Genomic DNA, 16,593 nt, shown 5'->3' with positions numbered 1-16,593 from the left:
AACAGCTAATGTCCAATGAAATGAATCTCAAGCATATACTGAGATTTTTTAAATATGTGCAAGCTATTAATACATAGCATTCTGGTATGGTGGCAACAACATTCTTCTACCAGCAGTTGCAAATTGGGCAGCTATACCAAAATTAAAATTGAGTAAAAAGTGGATTTTCCAATCCTAATTTTATTCAGATAGAAGTGATGAGAATAGTTATTCAATAGGCTTGTATAGCCAATTCAGACTGCCCTTACTTTCTCTTGTTTTTTTTCTGGGTTTGAAATATATACCTGCTTTACATATATCATTTAGGAAGAATTATTACGTAAAGTGATGCATGAACAGAAATAATACCAAGGAGCAGCTCATATCAGTGGCAAATCTTACACACTCTTCCTAGTACAAGTATATAATTGATCTGTAATTGATGCACTGCAAACCAACTGTGGCCCAGGAAAACTGTTTTCATACATTCTTCTTCACGCCATTTTTCCCATGTTGTGTTTCTGACACATAAGCTCAATTTTGCTGCTACTGTTTGGGACTTTTCAGCAGGTGTAGGTGTAGTTTGCCAGAGAGACCATTCCAGAAGATTTGACTAATTTTTTTTTTTTTTTAATGTATTGCTGAAAAATCCCTAAGATACACAGTTCTTCAAAAAGGGAAGTTATACCTGTGAAAAGAGCATGCGGGTCTCTTAGAATGGCAAGTATAGAACATGAAGAATAGGGCAGGCTGCTTAGCAGGAGGGTGATCAGAGCCCCAGCCAGGAGTGATTCACCAGTGACAGCATTTATCACAACACATCAGAGAACAGCATAACACGGCTTGACACTGCTTCATTCTCAGAAAAGGCTCTACAGGCAACAGCAAAGTATTTCTGAGGTAAGCGATATATTAGCTAAGTATTGCTACCCCCCCCCCCATCTTCCCAGTTGCGTAGCGTGGACATTAGGCTCTTAGCAATAGCTGTTTCACTCCACTAATCCAATCTTCATGTCCTATTTCTAACACAGGATCCACTCCTCATGTCCTGCTTCTTGCTAACACAGAAGTAAGCTGCAGGACCAGAAGATAGGACTCCTCACTCACCATCATCCCACAGAACCAGAAAACCAGCCTCTTGTTCCCACATTTATTTTCTTTGTCATGATATGAAATAAAATAAACCAGAAACCTCTTGATATACTGAATCTCTATTTCATCCTACTGAAAAAAAATTAATGGTTGAAGTTAATTTAATGGCTCTTTCATTGCTTACTCTCTCAGGAGTGCATGCAGAAGGTTCTGGCAGATGCTAAAGAAAATTCTTAAATTAAAAGACAAGGCTTGGGATGAGAGTAATTAATTATCTATCTTAACCTCAGCCCTGAAAAACAGACCAAAGGGGAGGGCAGGAGAATACATCATTCAGAGTGCGATAGAAGCCTCAGATTTTCAGCAAAACTGCATTATCTACAGTTTGAAAATTCTATTAAGCCTGGAGCCTGGAGCTGTTGACTGCCAATCAGAGAAAGAGATTAATACTTCAATGAAGTAAACAAGTCTGACTCAGCGGCCCATAAGCAGAGGCCCAGATTTTGTACAGCACGACTAATATTTTGCAAAGCAGCCAGCATTGTTCTCCATGATTAGTACCAAGTGGGAAGAGGGGAGCCCTTCTCTTCTCAGCAGTGAATTTCTGCCACATGGCATCTGACATTGTCATGGGAGGCTTTGTCACATCTTGGTGACTCCAACCTTGACTCTGGGACCCAGCAGACCTGCCCAACTCAAATGCCAAGCTGCGCTGAGTTATGCGAGAAGCTGGTGCTGAGGCCACATGGCACAGGAGGAGGGATGCCACATACTGGGTCTGCATCCTCCCTCCTGAGCTCTGCCTACACCTCACCGGCACGGACAGTCTGCACTCAAACTGAGTTAGGTATTTACACAAGTAAGACAGTAACACTGCTGCAGCCCATGCCCCACTAGAACTAATCCATGGAAACAAAGCAGCTCTCTGGAAGACTGAGAAAGGCTTTAGAGCATGGGAAGAGCACATCTGAAACCAACTCACCCCCTGCACAATGTGCATGGTGGCAGGACCTTCTGCACTTTTTGACCAGAAGGGCACTATCTGCAGATCTAACATTTTCAACTGACACCTCACATGAAATCCCTGCAGCCATCCACCCTGCCTGCATGAAGCGTGCCCAGAGAGGTCAGCTCTATACCTATAAGAAGGTGCACGTTGAGCATCCCTCACCAGACCTGAAACAAGACATAGATCCTGCCAGCACAGACCAGCCTCGATCACCATAGAACATCAACAGTTACCAGTCTGTGCGACATGACACACTGCATTGCAAAGACTTCAAGTGAAAATACAGTTTTTCAAAGACATCATTGTAGTGAGCTGCTTTAAATGACACATATATATCATACCTAGAGTATTGACTGAACTACACATAATGCTTAGAATCCTTAGTATGAGAGCATATGCAAAAGGAGAACATACCAAACTTAAATTCTTCTCAAAGAAAGAAGAGGGCAAACACTGCTATAATGCATCATTTACAGTACACTAACATCCCATCCTAATTTGGCATGGTTTATATGTTGTAATTTAATTGCACTGAACTTTTATTCAGGAAAACAGTTTCTTTTTCAAGCAGTTTGAATATTTCATCTATCCCAGGATGAATTTAGAGCACTATCAGACTAGTCTGACTAGATAAAATTACAGTTATTCAAATCACCATTTTCTAAAAACAGTTACAAACCGAATACATGAAAACATTTTAAAATATTTTTTTGATTCTCTACTATAAACCAGTAGAGAACAGTGTATGCTTTGCAAACCACTACTCAGAAAGTAAACTAAAATGCGTTTCCCTAAAGGAAAAGGAAACCTGAAATTTATTATAAAACGCGTATGATGATGTGAAACAAAATAAAAGATTCACATAAGACAGTAAATTGCTGAAAAGTTTAGACTGACGTAATTGCTTATATGCATATCCAGACACTTGCACACATATAGACACATGGTCTTTTTTTAGGGTAAAAGTGCATACAAAATCCATGCTCAGACTTTGTAAGTAGTTTTCTACTAACATGAATAGCCTCTGCCTGAACTGATCTGGATTATTCCCAAACCACTTTACTCATCAGAACTCAAAGGCCGGATACTTGGGAATAGAGGCATGAATAACATGTTTGCATCACTAACAACTAACTTGGTAAAACAAAACAAAAAAGCCAAAGAGTTAAGCTAAGGCGAATTTAATTTCACACTGGTCAGTATTCATTTATCAATCTATGCTAATGATTGGGAAGTTTCCTCACATGAATTTTGGCTTACTGTTTATTTTGTGACTTCATCCGAAATTTGATTTAGGCGATGTCATGCAGTGACTAAAACTGTAATGCCCTAGGGCATGAGAATGAGAAAGCAAAAAGACTGGAAACAAAAGCCTATAAACTAAAGATGATCCCTGATAACTAAGGTGAGGGGCAAACCAAATTCTTTTCAATGCTGAAAACCAGCTGGTGTTGTGCTTTCCTTCCTACCCCCCCCGCCCCCTTCTTTTTTTAAACTGGCATTCAGGTGGGTGTTTTACGTCGTGGTACCCACCTGAACTCCTGAGTTCAAATGTGCTTGCTATACGTTTTGTGCCATCTTTTTATTTTCAAAAATAAAAGGGGTTTCCCCTAAAGAACTCATATGAAAAGATGGCCAGATCCCAGTAGGATGCATTAGAGATCAGCGACAGACATATATAGTACACAGCACCAATTGTCCAATCATCTAAATTTGCATAGGTGGGGGTATACTTGGAATTTGCAAGAAAACGTTCATGTACTAAGCAGCACACATACTGCTGCATCTGTAGAACCAAATCACAAGTAGAGTGTCCCACTGTCACACAGACAATTTTTGTCAGGGCAGGAAACTTATCTTCAGGAAAACACTCTTAAGTGAAATATGAAAACAATATTCTGGTAAATTTTAATGATCACTTAGAATTTTTAGGTTTGAATAGTTTGGTTTGGATTCTGTAACATGGCTAGAATACTTTCAAAATCTGCATAACCTTCTGTAGGCTTTTATGTTACATTTCACAAAATTCCACTTGTTTTCCTCTACTAAATTATATTATGCACAACCCCCTAAGAATAGCTTTTTACTTAGTAGAGCAAAAAGCGGATAATATTGCATAGAAAAAATTAATTTAGGAAAAAAGGAATAATAAATTACTTTATCCACAAGACCCGATAGATAAATTTAGTTTACAAATTGGTACTAGTTAAGAAACAGCTGACCCAACAGTGAAGCCGATTTGACATCCTTATACTTAACAGATGCCTTACTGCAAATAAAAGTCATTCCCCCCCCCCCCCCCCCCCCCCTTGGTGTTTTGCATATGACTCATAAAACTGAACTCATCCACCTTAACTAAAAAAAATGCTGCTTCTCTCCACCCTCTAAGGAAAGCCAATTAACATGACAACAGAAAACCAGTCAAAACTGAAGCATAATAAGAACACAGAAGAAAGGAAAAAAAGTAAACCAGTTATCAAACACAAACCACAATTCATTTCACACAGCCTCATGTTAGGGAAAAAATAAAATCCTCATCTGCTGTGGCTTGTACAAGGAAAAGCACTGAAGGCTTTTCATCACATTGCACCCAAGAACACTCTCTAAGTGAAAGAACGGGGGAGGCGAGGAGGAAAAAAAGGAAAGAAGCAGCATCTAGCGTATCTTCAATCTTCACACAATTATGAGCAACAGTAAATCACAATCTGATACAGTTTCCAAGTCACATCATGAATGTTCAGGCCAAGCTGTCTGGAAACAAAATTAAAAGCAAATAGAATTCTCCATTATTTTAATGTCCACAGAGCGATCTGAAGGATAAACATGAATTGGCTTCTATGGAAATAATGAATCATTTTAAAGGCGCCACAGACTTAACTACTCCACCTTTCACTAGATGACTAAGGAGAAAAGAAAAGCGTGTGTACAATTTTTGACATTTTACTGTTCAGTATTTAAATCTGCAGAACTGGAGTTTTACGCAGATTCCTTATTTTTATTTTACTCTTATTTTGTACTAACACAAGATTTCATGTTTTCTCTTCTCTAGTGAGCAAACAGGACATTTATGAAACGCTTTTCCCCACCTTAACGAAGCACAGCTTTTCCACTGCTCTCTGGAGTTAGACCAGCTGCAACCTCTGTAAGATATATTCTTTAGTGGTACTGAATATAGCGCCTTTCTTTTGTCTCATCACATTGATCAAATAAAACCTTTCTTAACTCATCAATGCAATCACTGATTTTGCTGCTGATTCTTTAAAGTACTCAGAACCATGTAACTGTAAACCAAACACTGAAGCACAACAGATGAGCCCATAGGGAAAACTCTAGACCTTGAGCAAGCCAAAACAATTATGGTTTTGACCCTTGGGATGGCACCACCACAGCTACACAGCCCTTCCTGGTAACAATTACACTGAACTCTGATCTGCAAAGCAGAAAATGTCACGACCGCCACACGCAGTGCATCTAGAGTCGGAGCACTTGCCAGCATGGTGCCTGAGTCCAAGGATCATAGCGTAGCCAGAGGAAATACTTGACAGGAGTTCTGCAGAGGATCTAATGAAATGGGGCTCACTGAAGAGTTGTGTGTTTTGTCCCCTCAGCACTCACCGTATTTGCAATAATCCCTTTCCTCAGCAACAGCCCTGTGCCCACTCAGTCAGCAGGAGGCAGATGTGCTGGGGACTACGTGCATGCTGATGAGCAAGCAGGTTTATATGGGGCTCCTGTCTTAATCTCACACTGTTTTAACCTGTCAGTCATCTACTATCAAGTAACACCAGTAATTTGGACCTACCTCTGGTATCCCATCATAGGTTATCATAAAATTTCTAGGAGGATAATCCTCTCTGATGTTTCCTTCCATCTGCCATATTTGCCTGAAACTGTTGGACAGCATTATCATTCTTTAGAAAACCAGGATGAAAACATCATTCTTAAATGCGTCTAATGTTTAATCTACTGAAAGTAATTGCAACCTTTGCAAACACTGAACTGTAAGCCTTTAAGAAACAGGCACTGGTTTGAGAAGGCAATACATTTTTCTTCTTTATTACAAGACCTGTGGAATGTATAACTGTTTATAGCACACTTTGTCTGGGGCTGCAGTTGCCGTCACCGCATCCTGCACATCTACCTTAGGTGACACCATTCATGGCTAAATTTCTTCCATTACAGGACCTTTCAGTTCGTGACAGTTTTGTCAGCCAAAGAGCTCAGACTGAAATGTACACTGCCAGGTATTTGTCTGGGATGAATTATTTCAGCATTTGAGAAAAAATTGTTCAGACATTTACAAGAACACTGTTGAAGTGTTTTATCCACGCTAAAAATTCCTAGTAAACTGATACCATTTAATCTGCAGCAGGCACAGAAGGTGCAGTAAGGCCTTTTGCTTTCCCTGTCCTGATATGCCCAGATTTAGCTATATAGCTTCTGGGAAAAATAAAACCAAGGCTCGCCTTGCACGACCTTCGTGGGTTGTCAGAAACCATCCACCAAACTGCCTGAGGATGCTGTCTGCCCTAAGTGCGTACACCTCCACAAGATGCCCACATGGCCTTGTGCACTGTGCTCAACATCCCAAGGGTCAAAGGATCACATTTAATTCAAACTGCACTGTCAGTCTGCAGCTCAGACTTACACCTCAATTATACTTCCCTCTTGTTGACTGACAATGTTATAGCAATTGTTAGTACTGATATCACCGTGATAATTGCTCCTCTCTTCAATGTTCAAGGCCCAGGCTTGGGTTAGCAGCTCCCTGGATGGAAAAGTCTCTTTCACAGCTTTAGCAAAAATTACTACATGTTTTAAAAAAATAAGATTCTTTTGAATATCATAATCAATAGACAAACCAACATGCCCTCAGGAAAGCATGGCTTTAAGGTCCTCACAGATAAGCATGAGGGAGAGAAGGAGTTTTCATGCCATCTGTAACTTTCAAGGGAGTTCCAAGTTCTTTCTTTCAGGTCACCTAGCAAGCTTTTCCAGATTTGTAACTTACATCAAAACAAAACCTCCTAGTGGTTTTTGGCAGGCAGGCAAGCAAGCAACAAGAAAAACATAGACGCAAAAATCACCTCAAGGAGTGGGACAATTAGAGTTGGTAAGATTCAAGACCTACAGACTAGGAAAGTCTGCACCTCTGTGGACACAAGTACTGCACATAACCCAATGCAACAGAAATCCCCACTATTTATATCTGACAGAGAGGACCTCAAATTAACAAACTCTACTGGTACTGACATAAAGTACTACCTAATTTACCACATTTCCTTCTCACAGTAGAGCACAAGTATTTCAGCTGCTGCTGGAAAGCCCCAGAAAGCATAGGGGAAACGGGCAGCGGTCTGTCACCCAGAGCATGTGCCATGGGTAGCACCACCGCCACTCTGTCGCAAGTAAGAATGGCAAAGGGCAAGCTGGAACCAGCCATACATGTGCTCTGCCTTGGGCTCCTGGGGAAATCCCAGTTCAAATGAAGATACTGAGAGAGTTTGGCGACCTGCTTAAGGCATCCCACAAGGACGATCCAGGGAATGCAGCTCCTGGAAGGAGGCAAGATCACAGGGTGAACTTCCTGGCTAACTGCCGCTGGCTGCAGCTTGGAAACCTTGTGGAAACCCTGATGCTGATGTTTGATGTTCTCAGCAGAGCCTTGGGGATTCAGTCACACAATTCCAAGGGACTTTCCATGCAATTTGGCTGCCTAAAAGCCTTAAACTATCACGACTATCCCAGCCTGAAGAACTACATGGTGACATAAATCAGATAACAGTCAATCACAAACAGTCAGGCTTTATTATTTAAAATGTAGAAACCACTCCAACTAAACTCAGAACTTTAAAAATTATTACTTTTCTTTAAAACACAGCAGATGGGAAAAATTAAATTCTAAATGGGGCTCAAATCTGCTTTGAATAACACAAACTGAGGAAAACAATTCTGTACTTCAGAGATTGTCCTCAATTGTCTTACATTATTGTTCTTCAATTTTGTACATCAAATGGTCACAAATTGGTAGCTTGAAGCTGATAGTCTGCGTTCATGTGAAGAAAACAGTGACAACTGTCTTCAGTCTCAACTGGAGATGCAGTAACACCAGCTGGGACCCAGCAGGAGCAGGATGCTGGGTGCACATACAGCGGAGGATATGCCATCTATTAATACCTGGGATCTTACCCGTTTGAGTTTACAGCTCCAGTATCCTAACTGCCTGCTTAACATAGGAAGCTATTTTAATTCTATGGTGAACTAAAACAGAGCAGCCAAATACACAGCATGAGTTAAAAAAAGATCCATTGAAAGCAATAATCACCATTCTGCCTCCTGCATACTAACTAATCCTCCCCCATTTTCAACTTGACAGTCTCAGTTACACTAGAACAAAGCCAAAGGAGCCATGCACTGCTATATTATCCCCCTTTTAAAATATCTCAGAATCTTTAGGGAGGCAACTTGTGAAGCAACATCACAATTAGCAGCAAGTTGCAGAAATACATATGAAAATTATCCCGTCAAAAGATTCACAGCAGTTCTTCACTAAGGACTGTTTAACAGTATTAAGAACTGCATTACTAAATATCATTAAAAACATATTGCAAATAAATGCAGCCTCTAAATTAGGACAAAAGATAAGGTGCAGGGGGACAGAATAAAGAATTGATACAGAGGGTGTCTAATGCACCTTTAAATACTAAAAAGTAGTTGCCATGAGAGGAATAAACTTAAAACAAAAGCAAACTTGGTGAAGTTTTAAGAACTGAGTGTTGAAAACCAGAATAAACTAAAACAAGAAAATAAGAAACTAGGAAATAACCATCACTGAAGTTGCAGATACAGTGTCTTTAAAGTTCAGTCTGCTCTTACTGAATTTACAACAGGGATTTAGAAGTGACAGCAGGAGCCCGATATGCATCTTGGGCCACGTTTTGCATATGCCGTAGCAACAGGAACAGGAAGATCTCATGAAACTCTCCAGGTGACCAAGAACACTAATAATATTTAGTGGCCCATTTTTTAGAACATGCTTTCACAGAAGCAAAGACAGGGAGAGATATTCTGCACCTTTTGAAAAGGATAAATCCTGTGCTTATGGAAGTCAAGTGACTGCCTCACTGCAATCAAATTGATCAAATTTTAACACATTTTTCTTCTCCATCAGACCTTGTGGTTTGCATTATTTTAGTTTTCCTGAGACAAAGCACTCACGCTAACACCAGTTAATAACCGTCTAGTGTTACAGGTGCTGCCTCCTCTTTCTCATGACTTTATGGCACTAATGAACTTCTCTGTGAAAAGAATTAATCATTTTTCTTTAAGACTTGGCTTTGGATTCTTATGACTCATTCAAGAAAAGCAACTGTAGCCTTAGGGACTTGCAGCCCCCAAATCCTTCATCATAAGCGTGCAGAGCTGTAATTTATCTAAAGTACAAGCTGCTTCAACATCTAAAGACAAGACCTGCAAAAGGCACACTAAGCATGCACTATATGCGAAAATCCCCCTCCTTTCCTAGATTTGTAGCAGACACTTTGATGAAGATCAGAACAGAGAGAAACAGTAATTCATATAGAAGAAAAAGAAAACACTATCCTGACATGTCTTCTATGATATTAAAATGATTTTTTTTCACTTAGCACAGATATAAAATGACAGACTAGCAAGCCCTGAGGACTGCTTCCAACCTACTTCATCCTTGACCTGCAAGGATCAACTTCAAGACACACTAGGTAGTTTATACTATAGGCTTATTTTGCCTTTGTTGTCACAAATGAGAAAAAATATTTGCTTGCTGACATACAAGGTATACAGACGATCACAACAATAGGTTAATGCTTACATACGATGGCCATTTTCAGCGACTATTATTCTGGCCTACAATCTATGAACCAGATGTTAAAAGTTCTAGGACTTTCTAAGCAACCTCAGCAACCACTATATTTTTTCATCAAGCTGGTGACTGGGTTGTCCTGTGCACAGTTTTTATCTAAGAGAATTCCCACTTTCTACTTGTGGCTTTTAGGTTGTGAGAAGTTTTTGCCTTGCACATCAGAAAAAAAAAAAAAAAAAAGAAAATGCAGACAGTATCCCTAATGCTGACTGCTTCTTAATTCAATTTAGAGATTGAGCCAATTTGCACTTTTGCATCACGAGTATCTCGCCATACTGAACTTCGAGCATCTGGCTGCTCAGGGTCTGCACGTTTTGGTGAGGGTCAAACACTTCTGTGTTTTTGGAAAGCTTGAATTCAAACTCACATCTACATTTAGCAGCACTGGCTTCTCATTTACAAAAGGCAACAGAACCATAGAGACAAAAAAAAAACAAAAAAAACAAAACAACCCACCAGACACAGACTGTGAAGCGCTAGTGCTTATGCTGGCAACTAAACAAGACAATGATTTCTATTTCTACAGTGACTTATGTTTTCTGCTTGGATGTCAGTATTAAGAAAACAAAATATCACCTGTGGGTTACATGTGGTTATTTTTTTAAAATGTTAAATCCCCATGCGAGGCTGAACTTCATCTGAATCTACTCAGCAAGAAATCAGTGATTATGTACCAGTGAGTGCAACAGAATCCCTGGCTACTACTGTGTGGATGAGACAGGCATAATTTTGAGGGACAAGGCAACCCACTGAAACTCTGTATCTAGAAGTGTTACTGAACTCTTACAAGCGAAACACTGAAATCGCATTTAAAAGAGAACACTGAATGCAGCCCACTTAAAGCATAATCACAGAATAGTTGAGGTTGCAAGGTACCACTGGAGGTCACCTAGTCCAACCTCCTGCTCAAGCAGGGTCACATGGAGCACATTATTCAGGATTGTGTCCAGATGGCTCTTGAATACCTCCAGGGAAGGAGACTCCACAACCTCCCTGGGCAACCTATTCCAATGCTCAGCCACCCTCACAGTAAAGAAGTTCTTCCTCGTGTTCAGATGGAACTTCCTGTGTTTTAGTTTATGGCTGTTGCCTCTTGTCCTATTGTCTGGCACCACCAGAAGAGTTTGGCCCCATCCTTTTGACACCCTCCCTTCAGATACATACGTACGCAGATCATAGAATCATAGAATAGTTAGGGTTGGAAAGGACCTTAAGACCATCTAGTTCCAACCTCCCTGGATCCCCTCCTGAGCTTTTTCTTCTTTAGACTCAACAGGTCCAGCTATTTCAGTCCTTCCTCATATGAGAGACACTTCAGACTCAACCATTCTAGCAGCCCTTTGCTGGACTTGCTCTAACAGTTTAACCACCTAAAGTTAAACTGACTTTTGGGGAAGACCTTTAACTTTAATGCCCTTTATTAGGTCACCAGTGTTAGCACACCTGAATATTGATGTCATCCCATGTTGGTCTCTTACCGTGGAGCCAAGAACCGGACACAGTACTCCAGGTGAGGCCTCATCAGGGCTGAGAAGAGAGGAAGGATTACTTCCCTCAACCTGCTGGCAATGCTCTTCCCAGTGCACCCCATATACCAATGATATCACTTCTGGTATCATGGTATCATCACTTCTTTCTTAAAACACAAACCATCTGACACAGCAGACACAGCACCAGTGCTGACATTCTGGCCTTTTAAAGCTATAAGTCCAAAGTGCTACTACCTGTGCTGACAATTAAAAAAAACATGTGCCGTAACAGTGCTGCTATAAAATAACTATGAAGTCCTACGTGACCAATGCAAAATAAGCAGCATATGACAAGCAAGTCACCTGCAGCACTAACAGTTATTTCTCTTCAGACAAGTAATAAGGTACCTCTGCCTGGATGCACGCACATGCAGGTATGTGAATAACTAAACATTTTATTTCTTCAACACCCAGTTATCCATTACAGACTCGGCAAGCTCTGCCAAGAGGGTCAACAATGCACAGAGCTCCCTACTCTGCCTCACCAGCTGGCACACCATGTACAACCCTGGCACCAGCTCCTGAGGGATGAAGCCTACCAGTACTGGAAGGGAGGTCCAGTGCTCAACCCAGCCACCACCAGGCATTATCAATATCTGCCCTTGAAGGCAAGAAAAGCAGAGAGAAGTATGCAGATGTATGAAAATGTATGGAAGCATGGAGGAGTATGGAAACATATGGAGAATGTGGAAAGGCAGGACCAGAGACATGAAGAGGAAGAAAAGCTGACAAGCTGAAATCAACAAGGAGGACACGAGGGCCAGTTTCAAAACAGCTGGAAATGGTGCATTAATCCCATATAGAAATTCACATTTCCTGACAGATAGGTTAAAAGGTTGCTCTGAATATATACCTCTTTTTTAAATATATAGAAAAGTAGCATCGACATACAAATCTCTCTTTTAACACTGAAAATCAACCACTTCAAAAGATATATCAGCACAAGGCCTTGTTATTTATCTCAGGAGGAATTCTATTAGTCAGTGGACACGATATTGAGCTATTTGCTGATAACACTTCACTACTAATCACACAAATTTGCCACAGAGCTCCCTTAACACTGAGAACAATGATGTCCTCACAAACAAGAAACAGCAGTTCAAACTAGGCAGCGGAAGGATTCTTGCTGTATGGACAGCTTTAGACAAACATCAAAAATATTTTCTATCCTGACAGAAAAATTACTGGGTTTGTAATTTCTGGCAACTGAAAGGGGTTGTTTTGGCTTTGCTTCAGCAATTCTAAACCATTTTTATTAAAAGATAAGAACAAGAAGTCACATTAACTTTGCAAAACTTAAAATCTTTACTTTGAAAATACTTGATTTTTTCAAAAAAGTTATGACTTCCCCTGCATGTTTTGTTGCATCAGACTGCTGCAGAGGCTTTGTGTTTCTCTTCCAGTCAGAGGCTTGTTGCTGCCTTAAATGAGACTAATCCATAACATATTAGACTCTAGAGATGACATCAATATTCAGGTGTGCTAACACTGGTGACCTAATAAAGGGCATTAAAGGTCTCCCCCAAAAGTCAGTTTAACTTTGGGTGGTTAAACTCAGAAGATAAAACGAAGATAAAACACAACTTTAATCGCAAGAAAACACTTGACTTCATACCACTGACCTTCTTGAAGAGTCACACACATCTCTCATTGAAATGTTTTATGTAAACATATTTGCTAACACATTGAAAGAGACCACAAGTAAAATTGTTTACAAAAAATACAGTGTTCTGACAAAGCAGTTGATGAAGCATATGGATCCAGTCTTCTTACTTCTGTGTTACCTCTCTGACTGCTCCAATCTGAATGTTACAAATGGCCCCAGGTACCACATTTATTCCATTAAAGTTTAAAAAAGAAAATGAAAATTACTGATCAGTTCCCTCTGTTCACCCCTCTCCTGCTCCTAATGCTTTTGGGTGAGATTTTTGGCAATAACATTAGGAAACAACCTTCTACAGAAAGAAGAATTACTTCAGTTAAATTATTTGTTCTTTTAATTACTGTCATTCCTACCAAAATGCTAACACAGAGCAGAAAATGTGTATCAGGAGTGCTCACTGTGTGCAACACACTGGCATTTTGTCAGTAACGTGAAGATTGCCCTTGATCTGAATACAAATTTATTTGCATCCATTTCCTTTTTTAATGCAAGCTACAATTGCTGTAAAGAATAAAGCTGAAGCATTCTATATGATATTACAGCAAAATGAAATACCCAACTAAATTAAACATGCACCACATTTTATCCACTTGCCCTTTTTATCTTCACTGACAGATCAAAGAAATGTGTTTGACTTCCTGTCAATAAAATCAAAGTGGCACAAGAAGGCAATGTGATGAGGTCCCACTTTTAGGAAAGACATCTTCAATTAGGATGTGATTTTTCTGACATGATATGAATATGACTTTAAGCCATAACTAACTATATAATGATTCAATTCTATGCAGTGCCATTGTAATATATGTCGCAGTTAAACATGTTAATAGCTCAGTTTAAATGGGGGGAGGAGATCTAACTGAAAGAAAGGAACTAACATTTAGTTCGCCTTTTTTAAACAGAGAAGAAAATGCAAATCAAAAGCTGTCTGTAAAGACTAGCTAATCCTTTGTGGATAAAAAGAACCATATGAACCCATGCCAGCTAAAAACAAACAGACAAGTTACAAATAGTACTCCATATTTAACTCTAAAGCCTGATTTGTGTAGATTTGGGTGTACTTAGCAATCAGTCAAAAAAAGATAAAATCATATTCTGACTCTACATACAATTTAGGGGTTTCTGCTCTGCTTTAAGGGCTTGCTTATGTGATCAGCCTAAGTGAGAACCAGTTAAAGGATGTCTCACCAAGTGCACAGAATGAATTATTTTAAATAAAACCTGTCTATTGGCAGACTCCTAACCGCAGACAGTATCTATTTTTTGCTGTAAAATGATGTTCGTATAACATCGTATAGCTCTGTATAAACAATTTATGAATCTGCCTTTAACATAACACCACCTTTTCTCCCTGCACCAAGCTGACAGCCGTGCAAAACCCCACATGGCTCAGGAGCAGCAGACTGAACTTTGCTTCCCCTTGGGCGGTGGCAGCATCAGCGATGATCTGGGTGCCAGCCCTTCATTACTGATGAGAACATGATGAGAAAGGAGATCAGAGTGCAGGTCTTCTGCTGGAGCAGAGCCACTGCCTCACTTATAAACTGAGCGATGCAGACTGTGAGTTCCCAGCAGGATGGAGCAAGGAAGCCCAAACTGCCACTCATCTTTCTACGAGGTACAGCCTCCCGGATGGCCTTCTAGTGTCTCATGGGGTCAAAGACACAGCAAAAGGAGAGAGGGCAGGACACGGGTGTGAAGCACAACTATGAGGACATCCAGCTGCAGAAGTGAAAATCACAACAGGAAAGGGGATGAGAGCTTCATAGAGGGGATGCCAGTGAGAAAATTACAGAACAGCTGGTTTGAATTCATATTCAAGGCTATAGCACAAATACTTCCATTAGTGAGCACACTTCCTAGGATACCTAATGCTAGACAACCTCTTAAAGTGAGTCAGTGCTTCAGGAAAGGGTATAAAATAACAGCAGTGGTACCACTGAGCAGAACTTTTAATACAGCATATTATGATCCTACAGCTTTAGATGCAGGAAAGCCTTTCTCAGAGATCACCAGGTGGCACTATTCTTCCTTCAAATTGAGACTAACTCTGCTGTGCACATGAAATGCTACCATCAATTTCGAAGGAAAAAGATCTTCATATTTTTTTATATATTAGCCCAGCAGTCTCTTACTGTTCACATTCTTTCCAACAATCCTGAAAATCCTGTATGAGCAAAAAGAAATTACTGCATCTGGGGGAAGTGAAGGGAATCTCATAAAATTTTGAAGAGACCCCCATACTAAAATATTTCCTCACAGAAGAATTACCAACATTTCTGTAGGAGCACAAGACTCCCCAGCAATACATGCAGTGCTTTACAACTGTATTAAGAAAGCAGAATTTCTTTCAGAGAAATAAATCAAACATGTAAGGATAACATATACTTGTCTCTCTTCCTATTTTTCATTTGTCTGCTACCAGAGCTGCCGAAGATGCTAAACTCCATCTACAATTGTGCAGTCTCTAGTATGAAAGTACTCCCTAAATTTTTGCACTTATTTTTTTACCCTTTGTAAATTGTTGCATGTGGTTGGTTGTTTGGTTTTTTTGTTTTGTTTTTTTTTTTTTTTTTTAGTAAAGCTGCTGAGAGTATCAACATGCAAGTAATAATGGAAGAGAAAAATTAAAGAGTATTCCAAAAAATGCTAATAATGAAACATCAGCACACACACAGACACAAAAGACAGTGTCAACATGTGCCTGTTGGGGTAAGCATGCTTCCTTTCAGTTTGTTGATATGATTTGCAAAATGATGCAAAGCATTCAGCAACATGCTGGCAATTAGGTACAAGCTACAGAGGCTGTGGAAGCAAATCCAGAATACAGTTAATGTGGGAAGGATGTACAGAAGGGACACATTTATACTGAAGTCAAAAACCTCTATTCCTAGTTAGGAAAAAGTGTTTTTTCTTTTTTTTGTTTAATCTACCAAAGGACCCATCTGCACTCAAGACTCTAAAAACTGATAAACTGAGGCGCAAATTAATCTGCAGTGACTCTAACTTCAGCAGGAGTCACAGCAGAACTGCAGTCTGCCTGCTGTGCTCACGAGCCGAATTCCCTCGCAAAACAGACTTTGTTTTTCTCCAAGCAACTCTCCCCCCCTTTCAGCTCCCTAGAAGTTAAGAGGCTGCTTCCTGTTCCATGATCTGTGAATCACGACATGAACGCCAATTGCTACTCCCCTGTGAAATTCAATTAGGTATCAGAGCACAGCATGAGCAATAAGTTTCCCTAAGATGCCAGCCCTAAAGAAACTGTACTCTTTCTTCCCTCAGCTGAAGAATGGAGTTATGAAAGCAGGTCATAGATGGTTATTACTCTTTGTACTCTGCACAATCAACCAGTCTGCTCCAAGCCAGCTTAATATAATTTCTCTACTTTCTAGTCATGAATATAATGGTACAAAATTCAAAGAGT

The 16,593-nt window shown here is 40.0% G+C and overlaps 1 protein-coding gene across 3 annotated transcripts in view; it reads right to left on the bottom strand.

The window, feature by feature from the left end:
* PDE3A (phosphodiesterase 3A) overlaps positions 1-16,593 on the bottom strand; it is a 250,957-nt gene that overhangs the window by 41,372 nt on the left and 192,992 nt on the right. The window lies entirely within an intron of this gene.

Source organism: Pezoporus occidentalis, unplaced genomic scaffold (genome assembly GCF_034315485.1).
Source record: "Pezoporus occidentalis ecotype Australia unplaced genomic scaffold, CSIRO_AGI_Poc_V1 ctg19, whole genome shotgun sequence".
NCBI classification, from domain to species: domain Eukaryota; kingdom Metazoa; phylum Chordata; class Aves; order Psittaciformes; family Psittacidae; genus Pezoporus; species Pezoporus occidentalis.
This window is presented reverse-complemented; position numbering and strand designations above follow the sequence as displayed.